Genomic DNA, 17,054 nt, shown 5'->3' on the forward strand with positions numbered 1-17,054 from the left:
TGTCTGCCTTCTATTCCTTTCATCTGTCTTACTCCCTCTCTTCTTCCTATATTTCTCATTTTCTGTTTCGTAATCTGTATATTCGTGTGTATCTGTATCTTTGAACGCTGTTTCTCCTGACCTCTGACAATGGGTCAGAGTTTAAGCAAGAAGGAATTGTTTATTCATGGTTTAAAGACATCCCTTAAGCACCGGGGTATCCGGGTCAAGAAAAAGGATCTCGTAGATTTCTTTCTTCTTATTGAGAAGATCTGTCCCTGGTTCCTCAAGGAGGGACCATCGATGAGAAATGTTGGGGCTGTGTAGGAGACTGTCTTAAAGACTATTACAGGACGTTTGGCCCCAAGAGAATCCCCGTTCCGACTTTCTCTTATTGGAATCTCATTAATGAGGTCCTTCGAGTCCGACATGATCAGTCAGATGCCCACCAGATAATTCAAGACTCTGAGACCTTAAAGATTATGGCCCTTCTAACCCTCACTCCCGCACGCCTTCCTGTCCGCCTTCTGTTCTCCCCACCCCCACCGCAGAGACAGAGGAACCTTGTCGGTCCCCGTGTCCCTCTGTGTCAATCCCTATGCCCACTGAGGAGCCACCTGAGAAACCTCCTGCAGGCTCTCAGTACGATCCCCCTGAATGTTCGATGCCACGCTTATATCCAGTCATCAGGGATCCCCTCCCCAAAGCACTCCCCTCCGCATTCTGTGGACTCTGATGCTCATTCCCCTGAGAACGTTGCTGACCTTGGGGATGCAGCCACATGCTTTCGTGCACCTGAGAGGTCCCCAATGGCCCCCTCGCCCACCCTCGCTGCCCCCCTCCGTACAATCCCGAGGTCTCTTTCGGGGCGAGCGATTGTCTTTCTCCACCCCTTGTGGGTCCTGATCTTCGCCTTGTTACCCACCGCTTGGCGCAGGATACTCAAATGCTCCGCTCCTTTATACAACAAAAGCAGGAATTCCTGGACCTCCTGGGGCAGATGAGGCAGCTTGATCTATCTCCAAATACCCCACCTGACTCACTAAGCCCGCCGCTTAAAGCTCGGCTGCAAGCCCCTCAGATCTTTCCTGCTCTCCGGTCTGGTAGATGCCTCTCACCTCAAGCCCCCTCAGAGGAGGAAAGGGAGGGAGCATCCCAAGAGGCAGACTTCCCAGATGACCATGAGGGCATCGAGGAGGCTCCTAATCCAGGCAGGGATGCAAGGGACTCAGAGCCAGGGGAGACCCACGTGGGAGCCCATGGACGACAGCGCTATGAAAGACTGAAGTTTAGTGATATTAAAGACATTAAGGATGCTGTTGCCTCCTTTGGTCCAAAGGAGGTCCAACTGCCCCCTTTACCCTGAGCCTTTTAGAATCCCTTAGCGAGAGCTGGCTCACCCCTAATGATTGGTTTTCCCTGACCCGTGCCGTTTTAAGCCTAGGAGACTATCTGCTCTGGAAGGTGGATTATCATGATCGCTGTCAGGATATGGCCCGGCGGAATCTCGCTGCGGGAGGGTCCTCCTCCCCCTGGGTACTGAGCAAATTCCTGGGTAATGATTCCTTCTCCTCTAACGAGGTTCAGGCTCAGTTCCCTCCTGGCCTTCTCACACAGATTCAGGCGGCAGCCTTGAAGGCTTGGAAGGGTCTCCCAACCAACAGTTCCGTTGTCACCTCTCTTTCCAAAGTCCACCAGGGCCCTAACGAGCCCTACAATGACTTTGTTGGCCACCTGCTGGAGGCTGCTGAGAGCATCCTGGGGGGAGGAGACACTGATAATGACTTTATTTGCCACCTAGCCTATGAAAATGCTAATTCTGTCTGCCAGGACGTCCTTTGTCCTCATAAAGGAGGCAATACCCTCTCTGACTACCTCCGCCTGTGCGCCGATGTAGACCCCGTCTCTCACAAAATTGGACTGGACATTGGGGCGTCCTTTAAAGTTCTAACCCATACTCCCATGACCGCTCCAATTGACCCTAGATTCTCCTTTGGCTGCAACAAGCCTGGTCATTTCTGGCGCCACTGCCCGGAGCGGGAGAGGGCGCGCATGCCCCATACATTATGCCCCAAGTGTAAGGACGGGTAGCATTGGGCATCAGACTGCCAGGTTGGAGTTACCTCTCGCCCGGGAAACTTGTTGCAGGGCCGGCCCCAGGGCCCCGTAATGCAGCAGGCAGCTGGGGCACCCCCTTTCTTCCTCCCCAAACTCTTCCACCTCTGGCCCTTTTTTCCCATCTGGCTTCGATTCCCTCCTGTGTGCCATCCCAGGAAGCTCCAAATTGGACCTCCGTACCACCTCCCCCACAATCTTAACCCAGGCACAGGGACCTCAGCCCATCCCAGTTAATTTCCAGGGGCCTCTGTCTGCCGGAATGGTTGACCTCATTATCGGGAGGGGGGATCTTATACTGGAAGAATTCCAGGTCCTTCCCGGCACTATAGATAATACTCTCACTGTCCAGCTTAGCATTATGGCCATGACTATGTCTTCCTTCCTAAGTATAGATCTGGGTACCCACATTGATAAATTGCTCCTCATCCCGCCTGGCCTTGCTCCTGGTGCCACCGGCCCCGTGCCACTGGGGGTGCATTTGGCTCAGGCTATAAAGGAGTGTAAGCCACTCCTGACCCTCACCATCTTAGGCAGGCCCTTTACCGGCCTTATAGATACTGGAGCTGATACTACTATCATTACTACCAGGGACTGGCCGCCCGAATGGCCACTCTCCCCCTCTTTAACACACCTGCAGGGGATTGGCCATTCAAAAAACCCAATATTAAGTTCAGCTGAACTCAAGTGGCGGACCCCCAAAGGAGAGGAAGGCCACGTCCGCCCCTATGTCCTCCCCGACCTGCCTGTTAATCTGTGGGGGAGGGATGTCTTGTCCCAAATGGACCCAATCCTAGTAGATACCAAAGGCCTAGATCTTTTACTTCAGCAGGGCTATCTTCCTAGTCAAGGTCTGGGAAGGCACTCCCAGGGCCTCACTGAACCCATGATGCCTTCCCCCTCTGTAGGACGACAAGTACTGGGAAATTTACCATAATGGCCGTTGACTTGCCTGTACCCCACACTGATAAGATTATCTGGCAATCAGATGACGCTGTGTGGGTAGATCAATGGACCCTGTCCTCAGAAAAACTGGCCGCAGCGGAGGCGCTAGTGCAGGAGCAGCTCGCTGTTGGACACATAGAACTGACCAATTCCCCCTGGAATACACCCATTTTTGTGATCAAGAAGAAATCGGGGAAGTGGCATCTGCTCCAGGATCTGAGGGCAATAAACAAGACCATGGTGGTCTTTGGAGCATTACAACCTGGCTTACCATTGCCCGTAGTCATCCCCGCCCTATGGCACAAGATTGTTATTGACCTAAAGGACTGTTTTTTCTCCATCCCCCTCCACCCTGCTGATCACCCCCGATTTTCCTTCAGTGTTCCCGTCACAAATTTCAGAGGCCCGATGAAGCGGTTTCAGTGGAAGGTGCTACCTCAGGTAATGGCCAACAGCCCCACTTTGTGTCAGAAGTTTGTTGCGAGTGTTCTGGCCCCGGTCAGGGAACAATGGCCGGATCTTTACATCGTCCATTATATGGATGTTATCCTGCTTGCTGGCCCGCACCCAGATGAAGTTATGCTTGCTGCAATCATATGATTGACACCCTAAATCACGCAGGGTTTTCCATAGCTCAAGACAAAATTCAGATGAGTGACCCCTACTCCTTCTTAGGCTTTCAGATCGACCGATCTAGAATCAGAGTCCAGAAGGCTCAGCTCATGACTTCCACATTGAGGACTTTAAATGACTTTCAGCAGCTATTAGGCAATATTAACTGGCTCCGACCCTGCCTTAAGCTGACACAAGATGACCTTAAGCCTCTATTTGACACCCTTCGGGGCGATCCCGATTCTAGTTCCCCCCGTACACTTACAGATGACGCCCGACGCACCCTTGCCCTTGTAGAGCGTGCCATTGATGAACAGTTTATCGTTGCCCTGAACTATGAGGTCCCGTTTTCTCTGATAATTTTTGAGACCCCACACTCCCCTACAGGTCTTGTTTGGCAGACCCATCCCGTTTCCTGGTTGTCTCTACCCTCGACCCCCAGACGTGTCCTCACTCCCTATTACCTCCTTGTTTCCTCATTAATCAGCCTAGGGAGGGAATATTGCAGAAAATACTTTGGCTTAGAGCCAACCACCATCATTCAGCCCTACGACCGAGACCAGGTAAACTGGCTACTCCAGAATTCCGATGACTGGTCCATAGCCTGTGTCTCTTTTGAGGGACTCATAGATAATCATTACCCTCCAGACAGACTGGTTCAATTTTGCAAGATACACAGATGGATATTCCCCACTGTCACTAGAAATAACCCCATCCCCGGGGCTCCCACTATCTTCACTGATGGATCTTCTAGTGGGATGGCAGCATACGTGCACCAAGAGAAGGTTGTCTTCTCTCGCACAGACTATACGTCCGCCCAGTTGGTGGAGCTGTCGGCCGTCTATAAAGTTTTTCAGGACTTCCCTCAGACAGCTTTTAATCTATACACAGATAGTGCCTATGTAGCCTTTTCCGTTCTGCTCCTTGAAACTGTCAGCTATATTAAGGAATCCTCTCAGGTGACCAGTTTGTTCTTACAGATTCAACAGTGCATCCGCTCCTGCCGTCTCCCCTTTTTCATAGGCCATCTGAGAGCCCACTCTGGGCTCCCTGGCCCACTATCCGAAGGCAATGACAGGGCTGATCGGGCTACTCGGCTGATTGCAGCTTCTGTTTCCAGTCCAGACCCCGTATCCAAGGCCACTAAGGCTCATGCACTTCATCATCTTAACGCTAATACTTTAAGAATGATGTTTAAAATTCCTCAAGAGCAGGCCCGACAAATCATTAAGCAGTGCCAGTCTTGTATCACCTTTCTGCCTGCACCCCACCTGGGAGTCAATCCCAGAGGCTTGGTTCCTAACGCACTCTGGCAAATGGATGTCACCCACGTCTCCTCTTTTGGACGGCTCAGATATGTCCATGCGGTAATAGATAACTTCAGCGGGTATATCTTTGCATCTGCTCAGACAGGCGAGGCCTCTAAGAATGTTATCGCTCATATCTTTTACTGCCTATCTATCCTGGGGAAGCCTCAGCGCATTAAAACGGACAATGGCCAGGCTATACTGGAAAAAAAATTTCAGAACTTTTTCAAACAATTCCAAATACAGCATACTACCGGAATTCCCTACAATCCACAAGGCCAGGGTATCGTGGAAAGAGCCCACTCTACCCTTAAAATGTATATCTCCAAATTGGTGAAGGATAGAAACCTATATGGTGCCTCTAACTCTCCTAAGACACTGCTGTCCCATGTGCAGTTTGTGCTCAATTTTTTGAGCCTGGATAAGGATGGCCGCAGTGTTGCAGATCGTTTCTGGCACTCTGACTCGAAAACCTCCTATGCAATGCCTAAATGGAAGGATCCACTCACGGCTCAGTGGCATGGCCCGGACCCGGTCCTGATCTGGGGCAGAGGACATGCTTGCATTTTTGATACCCGTGAAGGAGCAGCTCGCTGGCTTCCTGACCACCTTGTCTGACCTATAAATCATGTAACAAATTCCGGAACCTCGCCTGACCCTGAGAACACCTTTATTTTCCCCACAGATGTCCCTGGAAATCCTGCTGATGCTGTTCATGACACTCCACCCAGTCCGGTGCTGACCATCAAACAGTGAGGCACACCAGCCTATATCCATCTTCTGGAAAGTATTCATCGACCCGATGACAAATGAGAGACAACTCGCTGTGAAGGATGCCACTCGTGTTTTCTGCAAGTGCGCTCCCCAAACCCTTTCCTGGTTCCCTGACTTAGAGGTCTATTACTGCCATGCCATACTCAATGGTTCTTTGCATGCCTTCCCCAATTTACAGTGGCGGCCCTTGCCCAAGTCCCTCTGTGACCACTCGTGGAAGGAAATTACCATTTACATTTGTCCAGAACAGCCTCATCGTCCTGAGTGCGGGGGTGTGCCTGACATTTTTGGTAAGAATTGGGGCTGTGAATCTTCCGTAGCGGGCCTTCCTCCCTCGTCTCTCTCCACACCCCGCCTCGATTACCTGATTTATAACCACCGAGCCACGGCCCCCGGCTCGTCGGGATGTATTCCCCCCTCTGGGGCTGACATTTGCCGCATGTTCCTCCTATTGTTCACATCCTTGGGGAAACTGCTCCCCAGCTCCCGTTGGGAGGGAGATGGCCTCCGTTGGGGGGTCCGCACTTCGGGCAGCACTCTGACAGGTCAGGCCATCAGATTTTTCTTTCGCGTCTGGCACTACCTTGTCCAGCCGGCTCCCTCAGCTCCACCCGCGACCACCCCCAGTACTCCCATCCCAGTAGTCCCCACAGACCGGGTCCCTTCCCCAGGTCTCGAGCCACACCCGAGTGACTCTCTTCATGGCTTAGTCATGGCCTCTTTTGACTCCCTCAACCGCACCTCCCCAAACCTTACATGCAGCTGCTGGCTGTGCTTGCAACCGTCCCCCCCATTTTTTGACCTCTTAGGCAGCCCCTTGCCTTATTCCATACCTCCCGTGAGTGGGCCTCTGTCCTCTTGAACCTTTCCCTCCTGGATGTATCAGGCCATGGATTTTGTGTTGGTGCCGCACCTCCTTCCCTTGACGCTTCCAAACTATGCACCACCCACATCCCTGATCCTTTTCCCCAGTTAGACCAGTGGGTTCTCCCTTCATCTGGATCCTGGTGGCTGTGCGTTTGGGCGGGACTTACCCCACATCTGGCCGGATCCGTCTTTCGTCCCGCCCAGGACTTCTGTGTCTCCGTTGTTGTTCTGCCCCGAGCTCTCTACCATCCGGCCAATTCCTTTTTGGACGCTTGGGACAATAGGACTGACCTCCATCGTAATCGTCGCGACCCGTTCACAGTCATCACTGTCGCTACCCTCCTGACCCTGACCCTTGCGGGCGCAGGGATGGGCATCGCGTCCCTGGTGACTCAACACTCTGCACTAGCCTCCCTTCATGCTGCTGTCGAGGCAGACATGAGCTGCTTGGAAGGCTCGATCACCCATTTGGAAGAATCCCTCAATTTGTTGTCTGAAGTTGCCCTGCAGAATCGGAGAGGACTTGACCTTCTCTTTTTGAAAGAGGGTGGACTCTGTTCCGCACTGGGGGAGGAATGCTGTTTCTATGTCAATCATAGTGGAGTCATTCGGGATACCATGCGGGAACTCCGCGAGGGTTTAGAGCTCAGACAACGCCAACGAGAGTCCTCTACCTCTACCTGGGGCTTTCACACTCTTCTCCCATACCTACTCCCCTTCTTGGGCCCCCTTACTTCACTCTTGTTAATTGCTACTATTGGCCCTTGCGTGTTTAACCATCTAATCAGCTTTATCAAACAGCAGGTTGCCTCACTGGCGGCAGCACCTATACAGGTGCATTATCACCGCCTGGCAATGGAAGATGCTCCCCTAGACCATGCGGCCACAAATTCTGCTGCTACAGAAGACGGCTCGCAGGTCGTATTTAGTTGGACCCAACCTTGAGTTGTTCATGGCCAGCTCCCCTGCCCCTCTCTGATCTGACAATCTGGGTATGGAGGAGTCGGACTTTACCCTATTCCATTTTGTTCAGCCGCTAGGCAAAGCACTGCAAGGGAGGCCTCATGGCTGATTCCGACTCCCTGTGGAGTACACTGGGCCTGCATGGAGGTTTCATCTGCCTAACACTGGCCTTTTTCCACGGCTCCCCTCCGCTAGTACGGTGGGCAGGGGAAAACGGGCTCTGTCTACTTTCTTCCCCTCCACAAAACAAAGATTTTATTGATATCCTGGAGGGGCCCAGTCAATGCTCCCCCTAGCTGGCATTTTTTATAAAAAAAGGAAGGGGGAGATGTGGGTAGGTGGCCCTTTAACTGACCAAGAGCCTACGTGCCTGTGCTAGGTACGGCTATCCTGACCTACGTGACCCTCAGCAGGTAAAGCCTGTGGTATGGTAATCCTCACCTACGTGACCTTTGGCAGGTAAAGCCTGTCCTATGTATGATTATCCCAAGAAAACAATTGTCATGGCTGTAACTGACAATGATTAACTTAGTATAAGCTTTGTAATGCATGGTAGGTTAAACTTATAGACTCTGTAACTTTCCTAACCACATTTTGAGCATGACCCTTTGTGTAGCTGCCTCACTAATATATACCCCCATCACCCTCAATAAAGTCTGTCCCTTTTTCTCTTTGTTTCTAAGCTCCATTCTGTCTCTTGTGTCTTGTGTTCATTCGGTCAGTCTTTCCCTGCACCTACGGATCCTAGGGCCACCTCCATGGGCCGGAGAGTGGTTTGGCGGGGCCCCCCTGCACTATGTGACCTGACGTTGGTCTATTTTGCTTGTGCATCTTGCTGAAATGTTAGGTTGTTGCCTGGAAAATTCATCCACATGTCAGAATTGCAATTGAGTAGGGTAAATGATAGAAACCAACCTGCAGGTCTAGAATTATCTGGGCAAGGACAATCTTAGGCACAGCACAGTAATTGGAATCCTTCCTTACTGTTTTTCAGGGTAGCAGCCATTCCAGGTGGAATTTTTCTGATCATGCACACTGTGACAAAATCTCGAGTGAGCAATTATGTCCTCAGCCCCATGAGGATGCCAAGACAGGTGGGATGTCTTCTCTGGGCAACCAGAAGGAAGTGAGTGCCCATGCTGCAAAGAAGCGCTCCCCTGGGAAAAGTTACTCGAAGACTGTTCTGCTCAGTCCATGGTCCCAGAATGCCCCAAGTGAGAAGCCCCTGGACTGTGGGAGAGGAGCACTGTTTATAGTGAGTCCAATTATGTACTCCTCAAGATGTTAATGCTGGAATCGAACCCAGGTTACCCAAGTGAAAGAAAGCACTCGCATACTTTGGCCCTCCATACAGCCCCACCATCATGCTGGAAAGCTTCCTGAGTGCAGAGCCAGAAGAACCTCTGCATGTTGCTGGATTTGTGGCCTCCAAACCATGAACAAACCAAATAAAACCAAAACAGCCTCAGTCCCTAATTGGAGGATTCCCTCACCCCAACAAGGGGTTTCTGAGCTGTATCTTGCTGTATACATGCTGCCTCTTCCTTGTAGTAGAGGGTTGGGTGCCCACAGAACATGGGGTGATGCGGTGTGGGTTGCCCATAGCAGGAAATATTTCTAAATGGTTTGGTCACAGACATAACAACGTGACTTCAGATGTTTTTTAGCTCAGAGTGTCACAGTCACTGTCCTCCCATTGTTCATCGATTTGCTCAAGGGTGGCCCAGTAACATTGTGAGACTTGTTACTGTGTTTGGCATATCGAAAACATCACTGGTAGCTTGCCAGGCTTTGCCGTATGGGCAAGATACTCTTGTTAGCTTGCCGAGAGGGTGGAGGAATCGAACCCAGGTGGCCATGTCGGCCACATGCAAGGCAAACGCTCTACCCGCTGTGCTATCGCTCCAGCCTTGCAGATTTGCCTTGCTCTGTCCACGTCAGGTTCAATCCTCTGAACCCCTCGTGGTCCAGAGGAAAAGATGGAGCAGCCCACTCAAGACCCGAGGTGATTCAGCCATGTATCTCAAAATATCTGAAGGCGGGAGTCGAATGCTGGTCACCCATGTCAGAGACTCGCACCCTCAAGGCTCTCCTACCACTGCCCCTTTGAAACCCTGTGCTTGATCTTTAATTACCCCATACTTAACACAGAAACAAACATAAGGGTGGAAAATTCTTAGAGAAATAGGCCTGTAGAAGGACTGAAAAGCTCACAGCTCCATCTCATTTTCAGCCATTCTCTTTGCTTTAATGGGATCATTAAGGATACAGCACGCAGCTTGGGCTGTTACAATAGGAGCAGAGCGGATAGGGCTTTTTGCCTTGCATCCATAGGACCCGGGTATATTCATAGGCTTCCCATGTGGTTTTTCAATTATGTCCATAGTGTTTCCTGAGTGCAGAGCCAGGAGAAGGCCCTGAGCATATCCGGGTGTGACCACAACAATAAAGGAACAAACAAGAAAGAAAAGTAAAACACAGAGCTTCAGTTCCTTGATGGCGAATTCCCTCACCCCAACTTGAGGGTGTCAGAACTGTATATCCTTCCATTCCCCACGTCGGTGTAAAAGAGGGTTCGTGTCCCCTCATAATGTGCGGTGATGTGGTGTGGGTTGCCCATGACAGAAAACATCCAAAGGGCTCGGTCGCAGGCATCACAAAGTGCGTTCAGAACTTTTTTTGTACACAGAGAAAAGAACAATAAATGTAAGAAAATAACCTTACCTTGTTCGTTAAAGATTCAGTTCAATCCACTGCCCCCTTGAGGTTCAGAGACAAAGCTAGGGCAACCCACTCGACCCCCAAGGCGATTCAGCTATCCACTCCACAAAGATCTGAAGGCTGGAATTGAGCCCAGATTACTCAAGTGAAAGACAAGCAACCGCAGGCTTTCCTTCCTACTGCTGCACCTGTGGAAGAGGCTTGCTTGATCCTTTATTACCCCATACTGAAGACTGAAGCAAACCCAAGGGTGGAAAAATTCTTAGAGAAATGAGCACGTTTTGTTACTTTATGTTCCCCAGATGAAAGTGATCTTTCTATGTCTGCCCCTTTCTTTCAGACTAACACCCAAGAATAGCCGAGACAAGTGCCAGGAGGTTTACTCCATGGCATGGAGGCCAGCTGCACACGCTAGGGAAAAAGGCAGGTCAGATAGAGAAGGAGCACCAAATAAAGGGTGCTGGGAGGATCCTCCCAGGATGGGAGATGCATGCTGAAAGTTAAAACTATAGACTGAACATGATTACTCAATGCCTCTTTTGCAAACCACAGCACCCAAAAGGAGAGAGAGAACAAAAGGGAATGACCTGCCACAGAGGCAGGGTGGGATGGGGGGGATGGGAATGGGAGAGACTAACTGGGATTGGTGGTGGTGGAGAATGGGCACTGGTGGAGGGATGGGTACTCAATAATTGTATAACTGAAATCCAAGCACAAAAATGTGTAAGTCTACAACTGTACCTAATCGTGATTCACTAATAAAAATGAAAAAAAAAAAAAAAAGAGAAATGATCCCAGAGAGGGACTGAAACGTCCACAGCGCCATCTCGTGGTGTATCGCCAGAACTGCCGTGGCCTACCTTTCCCACACTTTAGATTTCCAGCCCTTTTCTTTGCTACAATGTCAGGCATAGGGTCATTAAGGATCAAGCAAGCCACTTGGGTCCCTGCAGCGGGAGCAGAGTGGTTAGTGCTCTTGGCTTGCAGTCACAGGCTCCGGTTATTTTTCTGGCTCCCCATACATGCCAGAGTGATTCCTAAATGCAACATCAGGAGAACCTCTGCCGTTGCTGGATTTGTGTCCCCCAAACCATGAACAAACCAAATAAAACCCAAACAGCCCCAGTCCCTTATTGGAGGATTCCCTCACCCCAATGCGGGGGTTTCTGAGCTCTATCTTGCTGTATTCATGCTGCCTCTTCCTTATAGAAGAGGTTTGGGCTCCCTCAGAATGTGGGGTGCTGGGGTGTGGGTTGCCCATAGCAGGAAATATTTCTCAATGGCTTGGTCACAGACATAAGCAAAGTGGCTTCAGAAGGTTTCTAGCTCAGAGTGAAGAGAACAAAAAATAAAAATAAATGACTTTGCCTTGCTATTTCCACGTCAGGTTCAATCCTCTGCACCCCTCGTGGTCCAGAGACAGAGTGGGAACAACCCACTCGACCCCCGAGAAGATTCAGTTATGTACGCCACAAGATCTGAAGGCTGGAATAGAACCCAGGTTACTCTAATGAAAGAAAGCACTCGTGGGTTCTTTTACCGCAGCACATGTGGAAGCAGATTGCTTGATCCTTAATTATACCATACTTATTCCTGAAGCAAACCCAAGGGTGGGAAATTCTTAAGAGAAACAGGTCTGGGGAGGCAGGGAAACGCCCACAGCGCCACTTTGTGGCATTTCCCGAAACTGCTGCGGGCCGACATTTCCTACGCTTAAGATTTCCAGCCCTTTTTTTTCTTCAGTGTTAGGTATAGGGTCCATTAATCAGGTAAGCTGCTTGGGTCGCTTCAGTGGGAGCAGAGCAGTTAGTGCTCTTGGCTTCCAGTCGCAGGTCCCTGGTTCTCTCTTTGTCTCTGCATACAGCCCCACCATCATACCGGAGTGATTCCTGAATGTGGCGTCAGGAGAACCTCTGCACGTTGCTGGTGTTGGGCACCCAAACCATCAACAAACCAAATAAAACCAAAACAACCTCAGTCCCGTGATGACAGATTCCAGCACCCTAACTTCCTGGGTTCTGAGCTGTATCTTGCTATATCCCTGACCACTTTTCTTTGTAGAAGACGGTTGGGGCATCCTCAGAAAGTGGGGTGATGGCATGTGGGGTTGACTATAACTGGAGGCCTTTCCAAAGAGCTGGGTCACAGACAGGGCAAAGAGGGCTCATAACTTTTCTTGTTCAAAGTGAACAGAAGAACGACAAAATAATCTCACCCTGCTTGTAATCGACCATGTTCAATCCCAAGTACTCAATGTTTCCCAGAACCCTGTGGGCACACAAGAAAACAGCCCCTCCCCCCAAAAAAACCCTCGGAACCAGAGCTATAGTATAGCTCGTAGGATGTTTGCCTTGCATACAGTCAAACCGTGTCCAATCTCTGGCATCCCATATGGTCCCCCAAGTACCACCAGGAGTAATTTCTGAGTGCAGAGCCTGGAGTAACACATGAGCATTGCTGGGTATTAGCCAAAAAGCAAAAGAAAAAAAAATCCTTGGAAGAAGTGATGTATTTAGATTTTCCAGGGAAGGAGATTGCACAGTCTTACGCTCACTATTCCTGTGTTAATTAAAATTCTTCTTAACACACCCTAGTTCCTCTGATGGCTGTTACCTTCACCCCAGACATCTGGAGATGCTGGAGTTGAATCTGGCCTCTGCCACCCTCCTCCACGGAGAACAGAAGACATGGGAATTCTCACGTGTACAGGAACCCCGAAACTCGGACGGAAGATGGCACCCTCAGCAATATGGGGTGCTGTGATATGTGGACGTGGGGTCTGGAGACCTTTAGAACTGAGTTGGTTGGACACATCGTACTGCGGGAAGGCAAGCCTCTCCTGTGTCACCCTCTTCGCTCCCGGGTAGCTGGCTCTGGAGCACTGCCCACTGGGTGTGCCTCCACACATAGAGTGAGTGGGACGAGACCCAGGCAGCAGGGACACCCGGACACAGATCCCTGGTTCATTCTCTGACCCAAGGCCCAGTCAGACGCAGGCAGGGCCAGAAGATGCTGGCCTCTCTAATCCCCTCCAGCCCTTTGAGGGTGTAAGAGAGTTGAATCCACCAGAGGTGGCTCCTCTTGGCACACGGATCCCTCGAAAATAAAACAGCACCATTGATGTCTGGGGTCATCCCCCAACCCCCACCCCACCCCAACTGCTCCACACCTCCTGATCTGACTATATAATTTGGGGGAGGGGGCCGGAAGCAGTGGTGGGGGGTCCCACATCCTTCTGGAGTCCGACTTTGGTTCCCACACTCGTGGAACCCCCAGTTGCCCTGCTCCCGCAAATGTCTGGGAAAGCCAATGAGCAGTCTCCCTCATACAGAAGGGAATCCAATCTAGGCTTTTACCTAGGTCAAAGTCCCGTTGCTAAGGAGGTTGCCTAGGCAGGTTGGGAGTGGTGATGATTTTCTTTGAAATTCCTTTCCTGGCCTTTTGTTTCTGCAGGAGCTTTTCTGGGTCTGTTGCTGGCCATAGGTGAGGGCCTGATCAGGCCTTAGTTCCTGTTTTCTGCAAGGTTGGCCTTCACAACTTCAGAGCTATTCCCAGGAAATTTACTGCCTTTTCCTTGGGAGGGGAACCTTCTCTATCTGCCTGCATGTCTACATCAATTCCCTCCAAAACATTAGGGGGTGCTGGACGTTAGGACATTAGGAGACCTCAACCCTGGCCCCAGAGGAGTGACTCCTGAGTGCAAAGGCAGGAATAAATTAGCCCTGTGCACTGCTGACTGTGTCTCACTCCCAAAAGATGCAAATCCTAAGGCTCCCAGTGCTGCCCAGGTAGCTGATTACTCCCCGTGGTACCAGGGGACCATGTGATACAGGAGGTGAGCCCAGAAAAACCACCTACAGTCACAGAAAGCCTTGATCACAGGGATCACTGAAATCGTTCACATCTGTCATTCATAAACCTGATCCCCCTGACATAGCGCTTTCTGTTCAATACACAAAACAAGTATTTTTTGTAGGTGTGGGGGTAAGGCACAACCAGAAATGCCCAGCAGTTACTTCTGGCTCTGCAGGCAGGATCACTGCAGGTGGGCCTGCGAGGGGAAGGGATCATATCCAGTCATCCCCTGCAAGGCAAACGCCCAGCAGTCCCTAAAATCTGAATTTCAATTTACCTTGAATGCACCATTCATTCTACTTCAGGCCTTGGGAAGGATACACAATGCATTCATTATCTCTGGGTTCCTCACGGCTTGCCTTTGACCATTTTGTTTTTCATTTTTGTGTCCCACCTGGGTGATGCTCAGGGGTTTCTCCTGAATATGCACTCAGGAATTACTCTGGGAGTGTGGTACTTTGGGGATCCCATGGCAACACTGTGCTTCAACCTTTTGATGTCTTAAATATACACTCCTAGTTCATTCTTTATGTTACAGTTCTGAAGTTCAAATTAAATTGGTGACTTCAGTACTATGAGGGAAAGGGAATTGCTGATGATTGCAATTCAGGGAAACACAAAGATCTTCCCATTCTGTACACTCTTAAGAGTTCTTGCCACTGTGTATTTTCATATGCCTACTAAGGCCTGAGTTCCTGGTGAACCTGAATTAACCACCTGAGTTACATTATATAGCAAACCATAATAATAGTAGTAATGATTACTATTTCCTATGCCAGTGCCCCAGCACTTGGAATTAATGTGTATGTTAACCTTTAAATAATGGGTCCATTTTTTTCTTTTTTTCCTTTTTGGGTCACAGCAGGAGATTCTCAAGGTTTACTCCTGACTTTGCACTCAGGAATCACTCCTGGCTGTGCTCAGGGGACCATATGGGATGCTGTGAATCAAACCTGGGTCAGCCACATGCAAAGAAACACCCTAGCTGCTGTGCTATTGCACTCTTCCCTGTAAATAATGGGTCTTGATGATGGAATCCAGGTGAAAACTGATTAAAATAGGAACTAAGTAAATGGGTACAAAAACCACCCCTTGAACACAATTATCAGTGTCACTTTTTTGTTGTCTTTTCTTTTTTGGTCAAAACCAGAGATGCACAGGGTTTACTCCTGGATCTGCACTCAGGGATTACTCCTGGCTGTTCTTGGGGGACCCTATGGAATGCTGGAAATTGAACCTGGGTTGGCTGCATGCAATGAGAACGCCCTATCCGCTTTGCTATCACTCCAGCCCAGTGTCTCATTTTGACTTGGACTTGAGGCAGAGACCCCGGTTGGTGGGATTTATGATAGACATCAAGCAGGATGTTGCAGTGAATCCTTTGGAATGGAAAAAGAGGCAAACTTCCACACTTCAGGCCTTCCTCTGTTATGTTTTGAGGTGTCACACCTACTTTGCTCAGGCCATACTCTTGGCTATGAGCTCATCCATACCTGCGAGGGAGGACATAGGTATCCATATGGGAATCTGGATTTTGAATCCAGATCAATCTTGTGCAATCAAGCACCTTCCCACTGTATCAGCTCTGAATTCCTAGTATTCAGATTTTTATTAGATTTCCCTAAGCATTGAGGGTAAATATTTCTCAAAAGTTTAGGATAATGGCCCTGTCATTGTTCTTTAGTAGGGTGGATTAGAGACAGTTGAAATGGACTTGACACGCACAGAAAGATTTCTGATGGTTCTATGAAAGGATGGAACAGGCCCCTTGATCAAAATATTTTACAAATGGTGGGAACCTGCCAGAATGCCCAAACTCCCATCTCAACAGGTAATAACATCAGCTGTGATGACTAACTATAAAGGATGGTCACATTCCTGGATTTTACTCTTCTCATTTCAGTTATATTAGGAGAAAAGACGAGAAAACTTTGTGTTTGCAAGTGGTAAAATCTCAACCCTACTAGTCACCAGAATGATTAGAACCGTTTTTGGTCTGCCCAAAAGACAAAGTCTACAAAATGATTTAGTACACTTTGGTGCCCTTTAGCTCCTATGTGCCTCCGTTCTTAGGGTAGGTCCATACATGGATTTATTTATTGAATATGTTTTATATAATTCATGCCATACTTGGCAGTTCTTAGGAGTTTGTGTTGTTTTGGATGCCAGGAATGGAACTCAGGAAAACCATGTTTAAAGCAAACATTAAGCCACAGTACTAACCTCTTTTGCCATACTCTTGGTTGAAAACGTGTTTCCAGAGCTGCATCCTGGGGTTTCCTTGTAGGTTCTTACACAGCGTGTTTTCAAGGGGTAGAGTGTTCACTGTACAATGCTCTCTGATATTCTTCCCACCCTTTGCTCCTGTCCAGTGTCTCTCCAGCTCTCTGGGTTGCTGCTATGCCAGTTCCTCTGCATCTTCAGGGCTAGCTTCGGAGACACTGCACACATCTTGATTAATGACTTCCCAGAGAAACTCACTGTCCCAGGACCCATTCACAACCTTCTTGTCTGTTTTACTTTGAATCAACCTGCTTTTGTTTTCATGAGGGACATGTTGGGGAGCATTAGTTCTATGTTTGACAAGTTAAGGGACTCCACCTTAACTCGCTGCCCTGAACTCTGTGACCATACCCTCCAGCACTTCCCTCTCCTCTTTTTGATTCAACTCATCCCCCTTGCACTGATTCACCTGGGCTACCATAATGGTTTGTCAGCACTTGGAACCTGGCACGTTAAGGCTCCTTGGTGAAATAGATGATGTCACAGATGGGAGTCTTCCATGTGCACCTTAACTTCCAAATGATGTCAAGTGGATCAGGCCTCCTCTGGGCACGCGTTTAAAGGACAATGTGATACTTCAGTCGAAGGGGGACACTGAAGGCCAATTAGTGGCAGGACATGAGGACCTTTCAC

Source organism: Sorex fumeus, unplaced genomic scaffold (genome assembly GCF_029834395.1).
Source record: "Sorex fumeus unplaced genomic scaffold, SorFum_2.1 ptg000137l, whole genome shotgun sequence".
NCBI lineage: Eukaryota > Metazoa > Chordata > Mammalia > Eulipotyphla > Soricidae > Sorex > Sorex fumeus.